The following is a 19119-nucleotide window of genomic DNA, read 5'->3' on the forward strand; positions in this document are numbered from 1 at the left end:
ATCCAACTGATTGCGGAAATTATCAAACAATATCATTAGTATCACATGCAAGTAAAATTTTGCTGAAGATCATTCAAAAGCGGCTGAAGCAGTTTATCAACAGGGAATTGCCAGAAACTGCAGCCGATTCAGAAGAGGATGTGGAACCAGGCATATCATTGCGGATGTCAGATGGATCTTGGCTGAAAGCAGAGAATACCAGAAAAGTGTTTAGCTGTGTTTTATTGACTATGCAAAGGCATTCAACTGCGTGGATCATAACAAATTATGGGTAACATTGCAAAGAATGGGAATTCCAGAACACTTGATTGTGCTCATGAGGAACCTGTACATAGATCAAGAGGCAGTCATTCAAACAGAACAAGGGGATACTGCATGATTTAAAGTCAGGAAAGGTGCGCGTCAGGGTTGTGTCCTTTCAACATACCTATTTAATCTGTATGCTAAGCAAATAATCTGAGAAGCTGGACTATATAAAGAAGAACAGGACATCAGGACTGGAGGAAGACTCATTAACAAGACTCATTAACATCTGCATTATGCAGATGATGCAACCTTGCTTGGTGAAAGTGAAGAGGACTTGAAGCACTTACTGATGAAGATCAAAGACTACAGCCTTCAGTATGGATTACACCTCAACATAAAGAAAACAAAAATCCTCACAACTGGACCAATAAGTAACATCATAATAAATGTAGAAAAGATTGAAGTTGTCAATGATTTCAGTTTGCTAGAATCTAAAATCAACACCCATGGAAGCAGCAGTCAGGAAATCAAAAGACGTATTGCATTGGGCAAATCTTCTGCAAAAGACCTTTTTAAAGTGTTGAAAAACAAAGATGTCACCTTGAAGACTAAGGTGCTCCTTACTCAAGCTATGGTATTTTCAATGGCATCATATGTATGCAAAAACTGGACAATGAATAAGGAAGACCGAAGAAGAATTGATGCATTTGAATTGTGGTGTCGTTGAAGAGTATTGAATATACCATGGACTGCCAAACAAACAAATCTGTTTTGGAAGAAGTGCAACCAGAATGCTCCCTATAAGCAAAGACGGCAAGACTACGTCTTACATGCTTTGGACATGTTGTCAGGAGAGATCAGTCACTGGAGAAGGACATCATGCCTGATAAAGTAGAGGGTCAGCAAAAAAGAGGAAGATCCTCAACAAGACGGATTGACACAGTGGCTGCAACAATGGGGGCTCAAGCATAACAACAATTGTGAGCATGGCGCAGGACCAGGCAGTGTTTTGTTCTATAGTACGTAGGGTCCCTATGAGTCGGAACAAACTGGATGGCACCTAACAGCAACAACAATGATGTAATGAGATGTATTAGTGGTAGTTATATTGATGAGATCTACAAGATTAGATAGTGTCTTAAGTCAATCTCTTTTGAGATATAAAAGAGAGAAGGGAGCAGAGAGACATGGGACGTAATACCAACAAGCAGCACCGGCAGCAGAGCACATCCTTTGGACCTGAGTTTCCTGCGCTGAGATGCTCCCAGATCAAAGGAAGACTGATGACAAAGACCTTCCTCCAGAGCTGACAGAGAAAGAAAGCCTTCGCCTGCAGCTGGTGCCCTGAATTTGGACTTCTAGCCTACTGAACTGTGACAGAATAAACTTTTCTTTGTTAAAGCCGTCCACTGGCGGTGTTTCTGTTATAGCAGCACTAGATGACTAAGACAATCATGTGTTTTTTTTAATTTTGTTGCTGTTTTTGTTTTTATTTCTTAATGCCCCAATCTCTTAATTTGCACTAATTATTTGAATTTCAAAATATTTTCAGACTCCTCACCATTCTGATCACACCTCTGTATTCTTTTGGATTTATCAGTGTCTTTCTTTGGGGTTATCTAGAAATGAAAACAGTACTCCAAATGTATTCTAATCCAATAATGGAGACATTCTCCTGAGTTTGGTTGCCCCAGTTACTACATTTCCATCCGTCATCAGTTTGTCATATTGTGGTAGGTTGTGTGTTGCTGTGATGCTGGAAGCTATGCCATCAATATTTCAAATACCAATATGGTCACCCATGGTAGACAGGTTCCAGTGGAGCTTCCAGACTAAAGAGAGTCTAGGAATAAAGGGCTGGTGATCTACTTCTAAAAAATAGCCAGTGAAAATCTTATGGATCACAAGAGAACATTGTCAACATAGTACTAGAGGATGAGCCCTTAGGTTGGAAGAATCATAAAGATTGTACAGGACCAGGCAACATTTTGTTCTGTTACACTAAAGGTCTTCATGGATCAGAGCCCACTTGACATCAACTAACAACAACAATAGAGCATTAGCTTTTGAATAGATTTGTGGTATTTTTACTGGCACTGTGTCTTTTACTAATGAAAATTCTTGGAAACAAGATTACTACTATATCCCTGACACATAATATAGTATTTCACACATGGTGATTAATAAATAAATAGTTGTTGAATAAATGAACTTTGAATCCTATATCTGATAGCTATATTTTTAAAAACTTGAATGCATGACTTTTGATGAATTGTATCCTGTCAATTTTGATCTATCATTTTACATGTAAATAAATATCTTAACCATCCCTCCTAACTATATGCTATTTACTACATTGATAAACGGTGTCTTCCATATCTTCATTTGAGTTGGTGATAATAATGTCTGAATTTCTTACAAAGCAACTTTGCCTATATTTATAATTTTTAATAATTATCCAAGTGTAACTACTCTCCACTCCTCACACCTGTGGTAGAGGTGGTACTTGCTCACCAAATATTCCATTTATCCATTTGCATATCATGGGACTCTTACAGTAGTATGAGGAACATCACTTTTGGGCTGAGGTGGTGAAAAGTCCACGCATAATTTTCCTATCCTTCCTTTTTCCTGCTACAGTGTAGATTGTTCCACTCAGTGGAGTCACTAGAGGGTACAGGGGGTGCAGACTGCATTCCCTGACACTGTCGGAAGGGATGACACCAACATGACCCCAGGGTCCACTATGGCAGGGGCAGCAGCGGGGGCACCGGCAGGCCAGCAGGCATCGCAGCAGGAGGAGCTGCCCAGGGAGTGATATCACTAGGGTTTGTGTCACCAGTCACCCGGTGCGGTAACTCTCATCACCCCCTCATCACTTGCCAGTCAGGGTGCAGGTGAGTGGACCACATCATCTGCCATTGGATGGATAGGAGGGTCTCTGCCTTGGCCAATGGGAGAGAGGAGCTGCGGGGAGCAGCGGTGCAGGACAGAAGAGGCAGGACGCTCTGCTCAGCGCTAGGCCCTGCACAGGGGCAGGGTGTGGCGGAGGGGGTTGGGGAGCTGGCCAGCCGGCCTGCCCACCAGTGGGGAGGTGACACCATGAGTTACCACACTAGGTGACACCAACCCTAGTGACGCCACTGGTCCTCTACAGGATGATGGAGTCTCCCTGAGGAATCACACAAAATAGCTCACCAACTCATACTAGACATGTTTTGTGAACATAGCTTAGCCCAGTGGTTCTCAAAGTGTGGTGCTGGACCAGAAACATCAGCATCATCTGGGAAGTTAGAAATGCAAACTCTCAGCACCATGCTTGACCAACTGAACCAGAAACTTTGGGGTGAGGACCCAACAATTTGTGTTTTACCAAGCCTTCCAGATGATTCTGATGCACACTGAAGTTTGAGAATCACTAGCATAGCCTATCTTGACCAATAAAATGCCTGTCATTCTTTCGTCACCATGATGAATATACCATCCGCAGAAGGATTGTTTGTGTTGTTCACTGCTGTATCTTTAGCATATAGAAAAACATCTAGTACTTAGGTGGTGCTCAATAAATATATGTTTAATCAATGAATGATAACTCTTGGTCAGGAGTAACTCACCGTAATTTGAGACATTCTTCTTTTCTATGCTCTCAAAAGTGTCTTTGCATGAAAAAAGGGAAAAAAATTAAAGGCATTGTAGATAAAACAACTGATCTGAAAGATCTTTCACTTTCTTAAAAGCATTACTTTATTAGTTATTGTTATGAATTGAATTGAGTCCCCTGAAAATATGTATTGAAATCTTAACCCCCATACCTGTGGATAGAAGCCCTGGTATTGCAGTGGTTAAGTGCTCAGCTGCTAACCAAAAGGTCTCTGGTTCAAACCCATCAGCCACTCCTTGGGAGAAAGATGTGTCAGTCTGCTTCCGTAAAGATTACAACCTTGAAAATCCTATGGGGAAATTCCACTCTGTCCATAGGGTCGCTAAGACTCAAATCAACTAGAAGTCAATGGGTTTGGGTTTTTTTTGTTTAGTACCTGTGAATATGATCCAGATCCAGTTTACAAATAGGATTTTTATTTTGTTGTGTTAATTAGGTCACACCGGTGTACTGTGGGTTCTAAACCTAATCTGAGTTTAAAAAAAAAAAAAAAAGAACTGAATAAACACAAACACTCACAGGGGAAAAACAGATGCTATGGGAGGATTGGCTATAAGCCAAGGAATACCAGTGAACCCAGGAACACCCAGAGCTACTGACAAAGCAAGAATCCACATGGCTGAGATCTTGATTTGGGCTTTTAGCCTCCAGAACTGTGAGAAAATAAATTTCTGTTCTTTAAAGCCACCCACTTGTGGCACTGGGTAACTGAATACAGTACAGTACTTACAGTAGCACTAGGTAAGTAAGACACTTATCATCATGAATATTTTCATTGAAAGATTTTTTTTTTGTATAAAAATTACTTTGGACTATCTGTTTTTCAAAACTCTAAGAAACTTTCTTAAATGAGTCCCTATAAGTTCATGTTTTAGAATCTACTGTGGTGGTCATGAAGTGTGCCTTGCAAACCTCTAACTATGGGAGTGTAATTGACCAAGGACCCTAGCTGTTGAGGTCTGAAATTCATCACAATGTCTGCACTGAGGCCACATTTTCCATAGGTTGCACCCAGCCATGACTAAGCATGGAGAAATACTGAGGCTGGCCAATTTCTGAAAGTTGACTTTGTCTGGAGGGTTCACCAATAGCCTTGCTGAACTCTCCTTATACAGCATGGCACTCTAGGATGCTTCCAGCCAAGCTTCCCTCCCTCCTTCCTTCACTCAGGGTCAGACTTGCAACCACATGGGTTTACCTGATATTCTGAGCCCGCTTATATCTAGGCAAATTACTGGCTTCTCTAAGCATTTAAATGAAGAGGATAGTGTGGTTTAAAAAAAAAACAAAAACTAATTTTAAACAATTTAAACTGTGAACCCCAATATAATGGCAAGAGAAGAAAATTTAGAAGGATTGATGACACAGGAAGTCATATAAAATTACAATTTAATGTAGCTGATCTGCCTAAACTGGGTAGGATCTTTTATACAGAGCTAGTCTAGAAAATAGAAGTGTTTATGTGATATGATTTCAAAGCCACAACAACTTTCTCCCACTCACTCCCCACCGTCCTCCCACATTCTCCCATCCCTAACTTGTCTGAACTCCACAGTTAAAGCTTTCACTGTCACAAAGCTTTCATCCAAGATATAATACACATGCACAGTATTTTGGATTGAAGTCACACTTTTAAGCAATGATACATCTATACAGTAATGTTAATTGGAATATAACATCCTTTTTTGAAAGTAAATCTTAATAAGAAAAAAAAAATGGTGGATAGAGCAGATGAAAAGACTTGACACCTAAATAATTGAGATGTTTGTTGAGGAGAGCTAGCAGTGACAAGAGGGACTCTGAGAAAATTATTCAGAAAAGGAAGGCTAAGGACACAGAACACTTACTTTATAATTTAGCATAGGTTATAGTGACTAATAATTTATGCATACTGCATCCAGTAGGAACATGTTCAGTAGCAAGCACCAGAAATCCTTACCAAGAATAGCTTAAACAAATTACTTTTTAATTTTTTCTCATATTACAAAAATTGCAGAGGTAAGTAGCCCAGTCTTAGTTCAGAGGTCATCAGGGAATCAATAAATCCTTCCACTCGGTCATGTTTGGATTGTCTGCTTTCATTCTTGTAGTTGTCATCTTATAATTACAATATGGGTGTTGCATCTCCAGATCATGGCCTCATTGCAGGCAGGAAGAAGGAAGGGCCAAAGGGGCATGCCAGAATAGTCTATTCATTTATATCAGAAAAACAAAAACTGAATCAACAGAATTCCACTTACATTTCATTGATCAGAATTATGTTACTCGGCTAGTCCTAGCTGGAAGGTGACCCAGGAAAAGGGGTGTATGTCCACCTCAGCTACATACACAAAATTAAAATTATGTCAACTACGGTGGCCAACCCAGATACTCATTTAACAAAAATCTTAAAATAAATTTTCTTGGTATTATGAAATAAGCAAAATGACAGCTGCTATCTTCTGCTTCTTTCTAGTCTATATTTTATATTTTATTCTATTTTATATGTGCCTCCGACCAGTCAGTCTTAGAACTATTGGCTGAGTCCATGAAAAGTATAAAAGAACATTTAGTAAAGCTAAGATTCTGTGCTGGCCTTGGAAGTGCTTACAGTTTTATGAGAAACGTAAGAAGCAACTACACAATGTTAAAAAAAAAGAAGCAGCTTATACTTTAGCACCATATTTATGCTTAGATGTAATTATGTTGCTGTATTTACATACAATATATTTCCTGAGTTGCCTTATTGGCTGTGTGCAATGGGTAACTTCCCTTTCTTTTATGTAAGTAAGCTCTCTTTATTGTCTTGAGCTGCTTTAATAATTTCTCTCCTCAAGATAGCCAATAATGTTACTCTGGAGTTCCCCAGCATTTCTCATTTTTCTGAGCTACTGAAAGCCTTCGGTGCACATCCAAGGCCCTCCTCCACATTGCTAGGAATGGCGCCAGGGTTTCTGTTATATATTCAGTTACATCTGCTCCTTCCACACGTTGGGGATACCAAGAACACAGATGTTCTTGGCTCCCAGCCATTTCCAGCCTGGTTTCCTCTGCAAGTAAATTTTTTCATTACACATTTATCAAACTGTGTTACTTCCTGGTTGGTCCTCATCCTTAGTGCTAGATCAGCCGTACTGTAGCAATTGCCCTTTTAGTTCTGATTTTCCTTTCCTTTCTCCTAGGTCATCACAAGTAACCAAAGGCCCTTAAGTTTCACTTCAACGAAGGGTATAGCTGAGCAGAGGCAACCTTGACTCTGTAATGAAAGGTTTCAATAGAGATTCCAAAGGTTGTTTCATAAAAGCTGAACCTCAAAATGGTAAGAAAAAAAGAACATGAAATAAAAAGTTCTGATGTTCATTTCAGAATATGGATTGATGTAACAGTCATTAACTTTTCAAATAACAGATGATAATTCAATATTTCCCAAATTTATCTGATCAAAAGGATCATCTGGAGATGTTATTAAATATACTGACTCCAAGCCCCACCCCAGATTTACTAAATCCAAATTTCAAAGGTGGAAACTGGAAATCTGTATTGTCAAGAAATTATTATGATCAGTATTTTGAGAAATATGGTGATATTTTCAATGTTCACTGGTAGCAGAGAAGAGGCCAAAATTGAAAGTTTACTCTTGAAAATAGAGTTAAGATCACTGCTCCATGGAGCACAAAGTACAGAGAATGTTAACAAGGAAGAATAGCTACTGTATGTAGAGATTTCTTCCCTTGGTGATAAATCTTAAGAGGTTTTTTATTTCTTTTTTTTCCCCCCACATCATATCAAATGAAAGACTGATTGGAAGCACAATAAAAGGGGGGAAAGAATTCTTCATAAGGGTTTTCTCAGGAAGGAAAAGAAAAGCCAAAGGAAAGAATCAGAATGCCCTTACACTTGAGTGAGCAAACCCTGCTGATCGATAAGCTTGTTTCACAGAAGACTAAAACTTCCCACCACAGGACATCTCACTGCAGGGGCAGGTACATGGGGCCAGATACAAAGGGTGGGGTGTCTGTGAAAGGATCGGGGTGGGGCACGTGGGGAGTCAAACCCTGAGGAGGGAAATCTGCTCTTTAATCCTTTTCAAAATACTTTTTAGCTGAAAGAAAACCCAAATCACAATATTCTGATCCTCCTCGCTCTTTCTCAAAATTAGTAATATTATTTATTATGGCCAATATGAGAACATCGGTCACTCCCTTAAATCATTTAAATGAAACTATTCCACTTGATTTGACGCTAATGCTCAAATGGTTTTAAGAAGTAATAATAGCTATTGGGGGGATTTTAAATGAAGAGTTAGAAAATCTCTGCTGGTACCTTACTTTCTATTAAACAGAGGTATAGGAGCCTGCTGTCCCCATTATAACTGTATCCCACCTTGAGTCACAGAGCCAGTAATATCAGCTTTGCTCCCTGTGGAAATCTGCAGAAAGGGGGAAAAAATTCAAATACCTTTTATATGACTTCAGTTGGTAGATATATAAACATCTTTCTGGACTCACAGGTCTAGTTAGATAGATGATAGATAGATAGATAGATAGATGATAGATAGATAGATAGGTAGATAGGGCAGACAAGTCTATAGACAATACACTTAGTTGTTAGTTTGCCAGCCCTGGTAAAGTAAGTCTGTAACCTCTCCAAATCTACTCTCAGTATCTCACAAAGAACAATAATTGTGTATTGATCTAAGTGTTAACAATGTATCAATGAGGTCTAGAAATAAGACTCAAGGACAACAACTGTTCAGAATAGTGATCTTGAGATACCTCTCCATTATCCATAATATGAAGTTTAAATATCTATCTATCTATATATATATATCTGTATCTATGTACACTTTTTTAAGTCTCATGACTTTTGTTATAAATAACAACTTCAAAACATGGTAAAACTAGCACTGTTTGCAATCACCTAGAAAGATGCTAAAGGCGGGGAGCACTGATTTGAAAATCTGGACTTTTGACCTTGCAACTCTGCCACTGCCTGTCAGGGTGATTTTAAACACATTGTTTAACCCCTTTATACCTTTTTTTTTTCCAACTGGTAAAACAGGATCGATCCATCTGCTTGAGAATTCTTAAGACAACAAATATGAAACTACTTTGCAAGTGCAAAGTGTTCTTATTACTTGTTATGATAAAAAAAAGTAAATAGCGCCTAGGACCATTTCTTATCTAAAGCATATATTCAACAAATGTTTTTCTATATCTGAGTAAAGATGAGAATAAGAACTAGTTCAATTTTCCCATTTCTGTGACACAGACTTTTAATATTAAATACATTATAGGCAAAAAGTCAGATATCATATGTGTACTCTGTGAAAATGTTTAAAAAGAAATAAAATAAAATATCCATCTAGGTATGTTGTTTGTTTGGTTCACTATATACGCATATAAAAAAAATGATGTTGTTGTTGTTGTTAGATGCATCAAATTGGCCCCTGGCTCATGGTGACCCTGTGCACAACAGAACAAAACACTGCCTGGTCCTGTGCCAGCCTCAGGATTGGTTGCGAATTGGACCACTGTGATCTATAGGGTTTTCTCTGGCTGATTTTTGGAAGCAGATTCCCAGACCTTTCTTCTTAGTTCATCATACACTGGAAGCTCCATTGACATCTGAACAGCTTCATAGCAACATGCAAGCCCCCACCGACAGACCAGTGGTAGCTGTGGGTGAAATGCGTTGACCAGGAATCAAACCTGGGTCTTCCATGTGGAAGGCAAGAATTCTAGCACTGAACCACCAAGGCTCCAAATGTAACAATATACAGCAATCTGTATTTTAGTAAATATAATTTTCCCAACAGGTTTTCTTATACCTTTAATTCTGGTAGCAACACACCAGTCTTCCCTTGGTGTGTTGCCCTTCCCCATCCAATACGGTGGGATAGTCAGTCACAGGTTTGAACCATACCCCGGCAGCAGAGATGAACCCTTGATCCAGGACCCCATCCCCTTATTCACGGTGATTGGGCCAAGGGGTGACCATGGAACCCATCTAGTTCCAGTTCGAGTACTTCCCCAGAAGCTGCTATATGACTGGTCGAAAAGAGAGGTCTCTTTCCTATTTGAACAGGGACTGCCAGTAGCCATCTTTCCCATCGTATGGAGAGAACCAATCTATGGCCAGAGAGATTAAGAACAACACACAGAAAGATACAGAGGCAAGCAAGAAGACAAAGAGAGAGAAAGGTGAAGGGGAGAGAATAAAAGGGAATTAGCCAGTTATTTCGGGTCCTGAAGACTTCCTGGCTTAAGCTAATTTGAGTTCAGCATCTTTCACTTATCACTGAAGTTTTGACTATTACATACAATATATCTACATATCTGTAGACAAATCTATCTGGATAGACGTATGGTAAAACATAAGTTTTTATCTTCTCAAGACAAAAACTATCCACAATTTCTTTGAGACTTATTTTTCCCATTTTTCCCTCTGTTACCCAAAGCACGTCTTGCTCAGTGCAGCTTCTCATCAATAAAGACACACGGAGGTGAGGAGGAAGGAAGAGCGTTTATTCCAAGTGCGCAGGCAAGGAGCAAGGAGGTGTATACCTCAAATCAAGCTCCCTGAACAAAGGGAGGCAGAACTTTTTATGCCGTCTCTGACAAGGAAGTAAATACAAACATTATGAACTACATGGATGATCATGGCATGCAGGCATGGTAAGAGAAATTGCATTTTTTCTTTGGCATGTAGGCTAGTACACTGGGTTTAACTGGCTTGAGCCACATGCAGCACTTTGAGGACAATGGACAAGGAAGGAGCAGATTCCACTTGGTCTGAGCAGCTGCTAATCGAGCCACACTCAGAGCTATCACTTAAGGTTTTGTCTGATAATGAACAGTAGGAGCAGGTCTTGCTTGATAATGGCTAAGCAGCTCCTGACTGTGTTGTCTATCTATCTAAAATCATCCATTGAAGATTTCTAGGTGGATAGTGTCTCACTGGGCTCCAACTGATAAGATACAAATTAGACTCAAAAATACTTTGAAACAAAGGACAATGAACTCCTCCTCAGATGACTGTTCCTGCAGTTCTACAACTGTTCCACAGACCTGAACTACAGTGATGCACATATCACCTTCTCAGAAATAAAACAGAAAAGGAAGACATCAGGAAAGAAACGAACTGTCAGCCAATGTGACATCTCACTGAAGACGCCCCTTAAATTCTTTCTTTTTTAAAAAAAAAAATAATTTTTTGACGGGCCAAGGGACAGACAAAATCAAAGTAGTAAACCAAAATCTCAAGCAAAGGAAGAAGTGAGGCTAACTATCATGATAATTAAGTTCCTAAAGTCCTAAGGCATTCTGTGATTATGTCAAAATTAAAGCAAGAGTCATATGAAACACCCTTTAGATCTATGTCATAATCCCATTCGGGTGCCTGACAAACCTTGAGAAGCCAGAGCGACAATTACCAATTTACCTTTCTGTGCTGAAAATGGAATTTGAAAGTTAAGTGGCAACATAAAGCTAAGCACCTCTGAGACCGAGTTTCAAGTCTGGACTAGACAGAAATGACAGAAAATCATTAAGAACAGAAGCCATTAAAAGGTCAGAAATAAATTGTTATCAAGCCCTGTTTGACCATTTTAGCAGTCAGAATTTTTTCTTTCTCTCAAGAATGCAGCAGCATTTTCTTATCTCTGGAGATCAATATGATATTATCAGGGTTGTACAAACACAACTGATATTCAAATTCGGAAAGGTTTTGTGCAAAAAGGACTATTTGCAAGAAAATGAGCCTCTTAAATGGTTTTTTAAAAAAACACACAATTGTCTTTTCTCCATCTGTCTGGAATGCATAGTGTAAAAATGCTGTGGCATTTATCCTTGGTGGAGGAGAAAGCCAGCAATACCTCTACGTTTCGGTGTGGTTCTTCGTGAGATAGACAGCTTAGCTCCAAGTCAAAGTCCCAGGGTAAATTCTCTCTGTTTCTCTCTCCACCCAGGTGGCCAGGAATGGTGATTTGCCATCCTGGTTGCAAGAGATCAGGGAAAACTGATGCAAATCTCTCAGAAGCAAAATTGATCTTGAGCTAAATGAGCATGTTAGTGAATCAAAATTTGGATAATCTGAGTTTAAATTGTGAAAGTGGAAAATGATGGGTTAAGGGATTGAGTATAAGAGATGAAAGAGCTTTAATCATTTTAGCAATTAGTATGTAATGTCCTCAAATGATTCACTAATCACTCTGCAGCTGGTACTCTAAAACACACGGGGTACAAAAGCATTTCTCAAATGTCATAGTCCAATGGAATCCACACTTTGAAGAGAATGTAGAAAACTCTGACTAAACTTGAGTACAACCATCTAAAGCTTAGCTCATTTTAAATGGTATTACTACATTTTAACGAAAGCTAGTTAGAGTTTCGCCATCTTTAGAGAGGATAGTGTACTTGCCAAGAGGTGAGCTTGTACTTAATCTTCAAAGGCCTTTTCAAGGGTCTTTTTAGTTCACAATCTCAGAAGTTAGTGCAATATTATTTCCCTGGACCTACTAAATCAAAATCTCTAAGTGTTACTTAAATAAACAGTCCTGTCTGCAGGTTTTTCATAATCACAAGCCTTAATATTTAAGATATCATATCCACCTGCCAAGGAGTCCTGGGCACAATGGTTAAGCACTCAGCTACTAACGGAAAGGTTGGCAGTTCAAACTCACCAGCCACTCAGCGGGAGAAAAGACCTGGCGATCTGCTCCCATAAAGATTACAGCCTAGGATACCTTATGGGCCAGTTCTGCTCTGTCCTATAGGGTTGCTATGACTCAGAATCAACTGGATGGCACACCACAACAATCTACCTGCCATAAATAAAAGAAACAAACCAAAAAGTAACAATAATAATAAGGGCAACTGAAAACATCATTCATAATTACAGGAGTTTTTGCTTCCTGTATCACAAAACATAACGTGCTACACAAAAGACATTATAAGAGCTTTTCTTTCAGTAGAAGCTACTAATTTGAACTCACCCACAGGTAGTTGATGATAATGATTACTTACAGTTATGTAACTCTAATTACCCCATGTTTTACTCTTTAAGTGCCCACGAGGATTATTTTTTTACTTTATTATATATTTGTATTCTAACCTCACCACTAGCTTCAGTGTATTCTTAAACCTACCTGTCTCTCCGCCTTACCTCAGTGTAACCACAGAGAAAAATGTCTGTTGAGCGATAGCTATCTGGCTCTGAAGCAACCTTCCTTTAAATCTAGTAAGAAGGTCTTGGGCCTCTTCTTTACTGTGCTTCATTATCAGAATTGGTATCCATTTATCTATGATTTGTTCTTGACAGCTATAAAATTCAGAGGGATCGCCTGGGTGTATGGTAGGCTGACAATTGTCAAGGCTACTCCTATGGATATCAGTGACTCCTTTTACCTGTCTGGATTGTAAAACTGATTCAAATTATCCAGAGGCCCTAGATTATGATAATGTTCATTTATGGAGAGATTTTATTCCACAATATAAAGTGCTGTGTAGGAAGTTATTGTGACAAAAGCTTCCTTACCAAATTATGAAGTGCTGTGTATGTGTGTGTGTATATACATTTATATATGGTCAAATTGAGACAGAAAATATGTAATTAATCCATAGCAGTCCCTGTGTGGCGTAAGTAGCTAAGCCCTTGATTACTAGCCGAAATGTTGGCAGTTCAAACCCATCCAGAGGTCCCTCGGAAGACAGACTGGACCATCTGCTTCCAAAAAGTCACAGCCTTGAAAACCCTATGGAGCAGTTCTGCTCTGCACATATGGGGTCGCCACGAGTCAGAACCGACTTAAGGGCAACTAATAACAATGCACATGAAGAAATACAGAATTATATTGATTCACGGTGATTTTTTTTAACCCATTGAAGACTAGTCCCCTTTTCTTTTCCCCCTAAGTTGGGTTTATTTTTAAAAACGATTAGCATATACATGTTTGCCCACACATTTTGCCACACACAGCTAAGTGCAATTTATGGATAAACAGATACTTATAGTTCAATTAACCTACAAATTCATGCACGAGGGTTAATAGATGCCCATAAATCATTAGCTAATTTATTCTCGCTGTCATCTGAATAAATATTGTGAGTCATTTCTGGAGAAAGGCAGTGCTTTCTCTCTTCTTTATTTTCCCGTTTTGCCTGAGGTTGTGCTGCCGACACTGTGCGCCTCTGTCACTGGAAGGAGAGGGGATAGTCACTCTTTTATAAATAAGAACACAGAGTCTTTCTCTTTATATTAGATTTTTTCCAATTAAATGGATTATTTTAGCCAGGCTAAGTTCAGTGAGAACCAAATTGGCATGAGTTCATTCATCCTGAGTTACTTTAAAGAAAAAGGGAACGGAAATTCAGAAATGAAGCAGGTAATTCTCCATTCCATGCATAGAGATTGCAGGAACTGGAGGTGGAGAGGACGCAGCTGCATTTCTTAACTTTTGAAGGGAAAGCAATTATGCCAAGAGCCTTCATTTTAGATTGTCAGCATGGCTCTGTGTCATACCCTGACACTCCCAAGCTGAAGATTTTAAAGGCCTCCTGCCTTTGTCATTGAGACACCTGTCACCAACTACATTGAATCAGCATCTCTAGATGCTAGGAAATACATATTCAACATGAATCTATGTAAGAAGCAACAGTAGGGAGTCTGGAATTCTTCAGAATCCTTAAAGGAAAAAAGGAAAATTTAAGTCTAAAAAAGAAGCCAAAATTGTGAGGATTTTTTTTTCCCCTAAAATATACTTCTGATTCAGACTTTATTTTCATTTTGTTTGCAGTTGAAAAAAACTTACCTTAATGTCAAGCTCACAAAATAAACTTCTTTAAATATATTTTAAAATAAATATACTGCCTATAAATATCACTGGAAGATAGTACAGAGAAGATAATGGGTTTCGAGGCAGGATCCGTAAAACAAAGGGTCATTCAGGTATATTATTAAAGTAAGAAATATTTCTAAAGATTTTGTTTTTATTTTCAAATGGAACAATAATTAATAAACTGAAATAATCTACAGTTACACATTGTGTTCTTCAGGAAACATGGTAAAAGAAAAAGAAGCTATAATTCTTTAGAGTACTAGAAAAATTTGGTACTCTCGATAAGTTAAATCTCATTTCCAAATGCATTTATTATTCATTCTTACCCTCTTCATCCTTGCCCTCCTGCTTAGGATCACATCTATGAGTCAATCGCAAAAGCAGTGCTCATTTGCCGCTTACTCAGGTATATCAAGATATTCAGTTTATGATTTCTGAATTCAAAAGAGACATCCCCCAGAACTCCAAGCGACACTCAGAAGAACTCAGAATTTTATAGTTCACCAGTTTAGATATCTTTCTAAAGAAAGGCTAATGATTTCTTTATACCTTATTTGCTGTTTGATGGTGCACTTACACGAATGTATTCAAGGTTAAAAAATTAATAATTTTATATAACTGGGTAACAAAATCAAAATGTATCATTTAATACTAACCCTCTCAAGAAGCACTAAATCAAATCTCCTAAAATATATGATTTTATACATTACTAAAATTAGAAATATAGTAGTACTTGTACTTTCTCCAACTTTAATCTATTTGGAGCCCTGGTGGTGTAGTGGTTAAAAGCTCAGCGGCTAACCAAAAGGTCGGCAGTTCAAATCCACCAGCTGCTCCTTGGAAACCCTATGGGGCAGTTCTACTCTGTCCTATAGGATCTCTATGAGTCGGAATCAACTTGACGGCAACAGATGTAGTTTTTTTTTTTTTTTTGGTTTAGTCTATTTTATCTTGATGAATCACGAACAGGCAAAATATTAAAAAATATAAATTTCTGGACTGAAGAAATATTTAAGGTGTTCACCCAAAGTGTGCATATTTTCCAAATAATTTCTAGCAATTCTTGACATCAAATGACAAAAAAAATTAAAGTACTAGAGCAGGACTTTCAATAAATTTTGATGGAATAATAAACTTCATAGGAGTTTCATAGATAAACTTCAATGGAATACAGAGGAAATGGAATCTACCTTACTTACACAGAAAAATGAAGAGAGGAAAAATTAGGTTTAGAAGAATTTTTGACAGCAAGTACTGCCAATCTGTCTTAAGGGTAAAACTAATAGTATTTTATCATGTAGAATTCAATTTCCATCCATTTTCTTCTGGGTATAACAACAATCTAGTTATTAACTGACTAAAACACCTTACTGCCTCTCATTTGTTCTACTTTTCCAACAGAATCTATTTAATTGAAGATATAAATTTGATTAATGTCCAGTCACCAACACGTAAGATCATAAACCTGATGTTCTCTGATATTAAACACTCAGCTTTGCGTTTCTTTCTGACTAAGCCTTTGACGCTGCAACCTCTAGCAAGTAGAAGAATTGGCCAAAAGGAATATTATTTTTCCCTTGCCTGTCTATTTTACTGGACTATAGTTAGCATGCAGTAGAACATCCATGCCACACCAAGGGCATTCTAAAGGCTATTTTGAGTTTCTTTTAAAGACAAACTTAAGTACTTATCTAACAATGCGGTGATTCAGAATTAATTAACAATTAAAGTTTCAACTCTCTCTGAGTAGGTAGTCAATAAATTAGAAGCCAAGAAAGTACTCTGCTAGGTGGTACTGACACAAACAACGGGACTTTCCAAAGAGCCCTATGAGGTGAGGATCATTAGTTCATTATCCATATAACAAGATTAAAGATTAGAAAATTCACCTAGTAAATACACAACTTGGACATGATTAAAGCCCCAAACAGTTCAAAGTCATAGCTCTTCCACCCCACCACTCATCATATTTGTTCAATTTTTAATCCCATTGTTTTAATATTGAAAATATGTTACCCTTACACCTTGAAAATATCAACATAATATAAAAAATTACCCTTTAAAATACTTTAAAATTTTATTTTTAGCATGTTTTAGGCAAAAAGGATTTTGCAGATGTGATTAGGTGAAGAATCTTGAGAAGACTATCCTGAATTATTTAGGTGGGCCCAATGACAACCTAAGGATTCTTATAAGTGGGAGGCAGAAGTGTCAGACTAGAAGAGAAAAATGAAGATGCTGTGATGCTATGATACTGACTTTGAAGAAAGAAGGCAACCACGAGCTAGAAATTGGAAAAAGCAAGGGAACAGATTCTCCTCTAGAAACTCCAGAAGGAGCACAGCCCTGTTGATGCCTTGATTATAGCCCAGTAAGACCCATTGTGTACTTCTGACCTCCAGAACTATAAGATAATAAGTTTGTTGGTTTAAGTTACTATGTTTTTGGTAAGTTTTACAGCAGCAGTAGGAAACTAAGGCTATATACAGGGCTCACTTCCCTGTGGTCTTGACAGTTATGAAGCTACCGTAACTTTATAACCGTCATAATTGGCATCAACACTCACACTGAGGATATAAGGAGAACCTGGGTTACCTATTTTGGTTCCATATGCGTTTGACTCTCCACTCCACTTTGTGCCATGGAGGCCATCTTGTGCTTTATTATTATACCATCTTCTGAACATGTTCCAAATTGGAATTAACAATGTGTCAGTTATTTAAGGAAAGCCTCAGCTCTTTGTACTTACTTAGATGCAATTAACGAGCCAAAAGAGACCAATCATATCAATTTTAACTGCTTGGCCTTCAGATTGGAGCAACTTTCTGCTTTCTTGCTTTGGAAAGGTCATCATAATTCTATTTTAAAATCCTAAAGATCACAAAACATTTAAAACGCTTCTCTGAAAAATTTGAAAGCTCCCAAAACCCAGTCAGGTCAAAAAAGAATTATCATTTAACATTTGTTAAGTACCCACAGTCTGGAAAATATCATGCCAGACAAAGAAAAAGAGACAAACACACTGAAGAAATTATGAGCACTTCTTTTAAAGAAAATAACTATCACCTGTAGGTCCTGAGAGACGATAATTCTGATTGATCAGAAGTAATGACCCTGCAGCTTGATTACAACCAACAAGTCGTGATGAAAAGCCACACTAATCTCTATTCCTGGTTAAAATGTCGAGGTCTATGATTAGACCACAGGAGTCAAAGGTCTGAACTATTCTCTGATCATTTTTAGAGAAAGGTCAGTGTATTATGATATATTTTTTGGTAATAGCCTTGTGAAGTTTGTGAATTTTTTTTTTTAATTCTCCGTATTTGTGGCTAATCTCTGAATTATTTTTCATATCAATTATGAACAAAGCGTTGTGCCACATGTTGTGAGAGCTACAATAATTAATGAAGTCCTTCTTTCAAGGATATCCCCATCTAGTGAAAAAGAGAAAAATGCATATGTATGCACATCCTTCTCTGCCCTCACAGTTCTTAGCACATTGTCTTATTAAAGAAGATCCATAATACACTGTTAATTATGTAATTGCACTACACATTAGAATGCAGTAAAGGTGGAGTTAAGAGTCTAAACAAAATGCTATATATTAAAATTTTCCAATATTTAAAGTACTGCTAGCTTGTATCATTGTCATTTGCTAAATAAAGAAACCCAGCTTTGAGTTATGTAACTTGCCTGAAGTCAAAAACCTTTTAAGTTGAAACAAAAGCAAAGAAATTTTTTAAATTTAATGAACTTTTGGCTTCACTTTAAAGGAAACCCTACATAGTTGTGGTGAGAGGAAATTGCAATCCCACTCCCTTATATCAGAGGGAGAATTTGAACCCCAGGATTAATTTGAGACTTATGCCATTCCTCATCCAACAGAGAAGTGGCCATTAAAAGCTAGTATTGTTCTTTGTGTCAGTTCCAGACCTCAAGTGCTCCACAGCACAATACAGCAGATCCACTGGCAAAGCAGGGCTTTGTTAATAAAGAAATAATCTTTTCTCAATATAGGTTTAAACCATGACTATCTTCAAAAATAATAAAAGATTGTGCTTCCAAGACGAGCTTCCTTAACAATGTATCTAATAATGAAAACAACAGTGCAAAGGGGGAAAGGGAAGATAAAATTAAAGGATTCACTTTAACTGGAGCCTGTGAGACTGGGAACTTGCAAGGATACAAATCCACCCAACCAAAGCTGGGAAACTAGTTGAGACTGTAGGACTCAGGGAGGACTATAGGCAGGCAGCAAGATGTCAAACTGTGGGGGAGGTTAATATTTTCAACAGGGAGAGGGAGTCAAATTTCTGACAAAGAAACTTAAAGGAGGTCGATACAGGACACAGAAAACAAACTTGAGGGATGTATCTTGAAGTCAGGAAAGGAGGAA

This window comes from Trichechus manatus, unplaced genomic scaffold (assembly GCF_000243295.1).
Source record: "Trichechus manatus latirostris isolate Lorelei unplaced genomic scaffold, TriManLat1.0 scaffold00012, whole genome shotgun sequence".
Classification (NCBI taxonomy): Eukaryota; Metazoa; Chordata; class Mammalia; order Sirenia; family Trichechidae; genus Trichechus; species Trichechus manatus.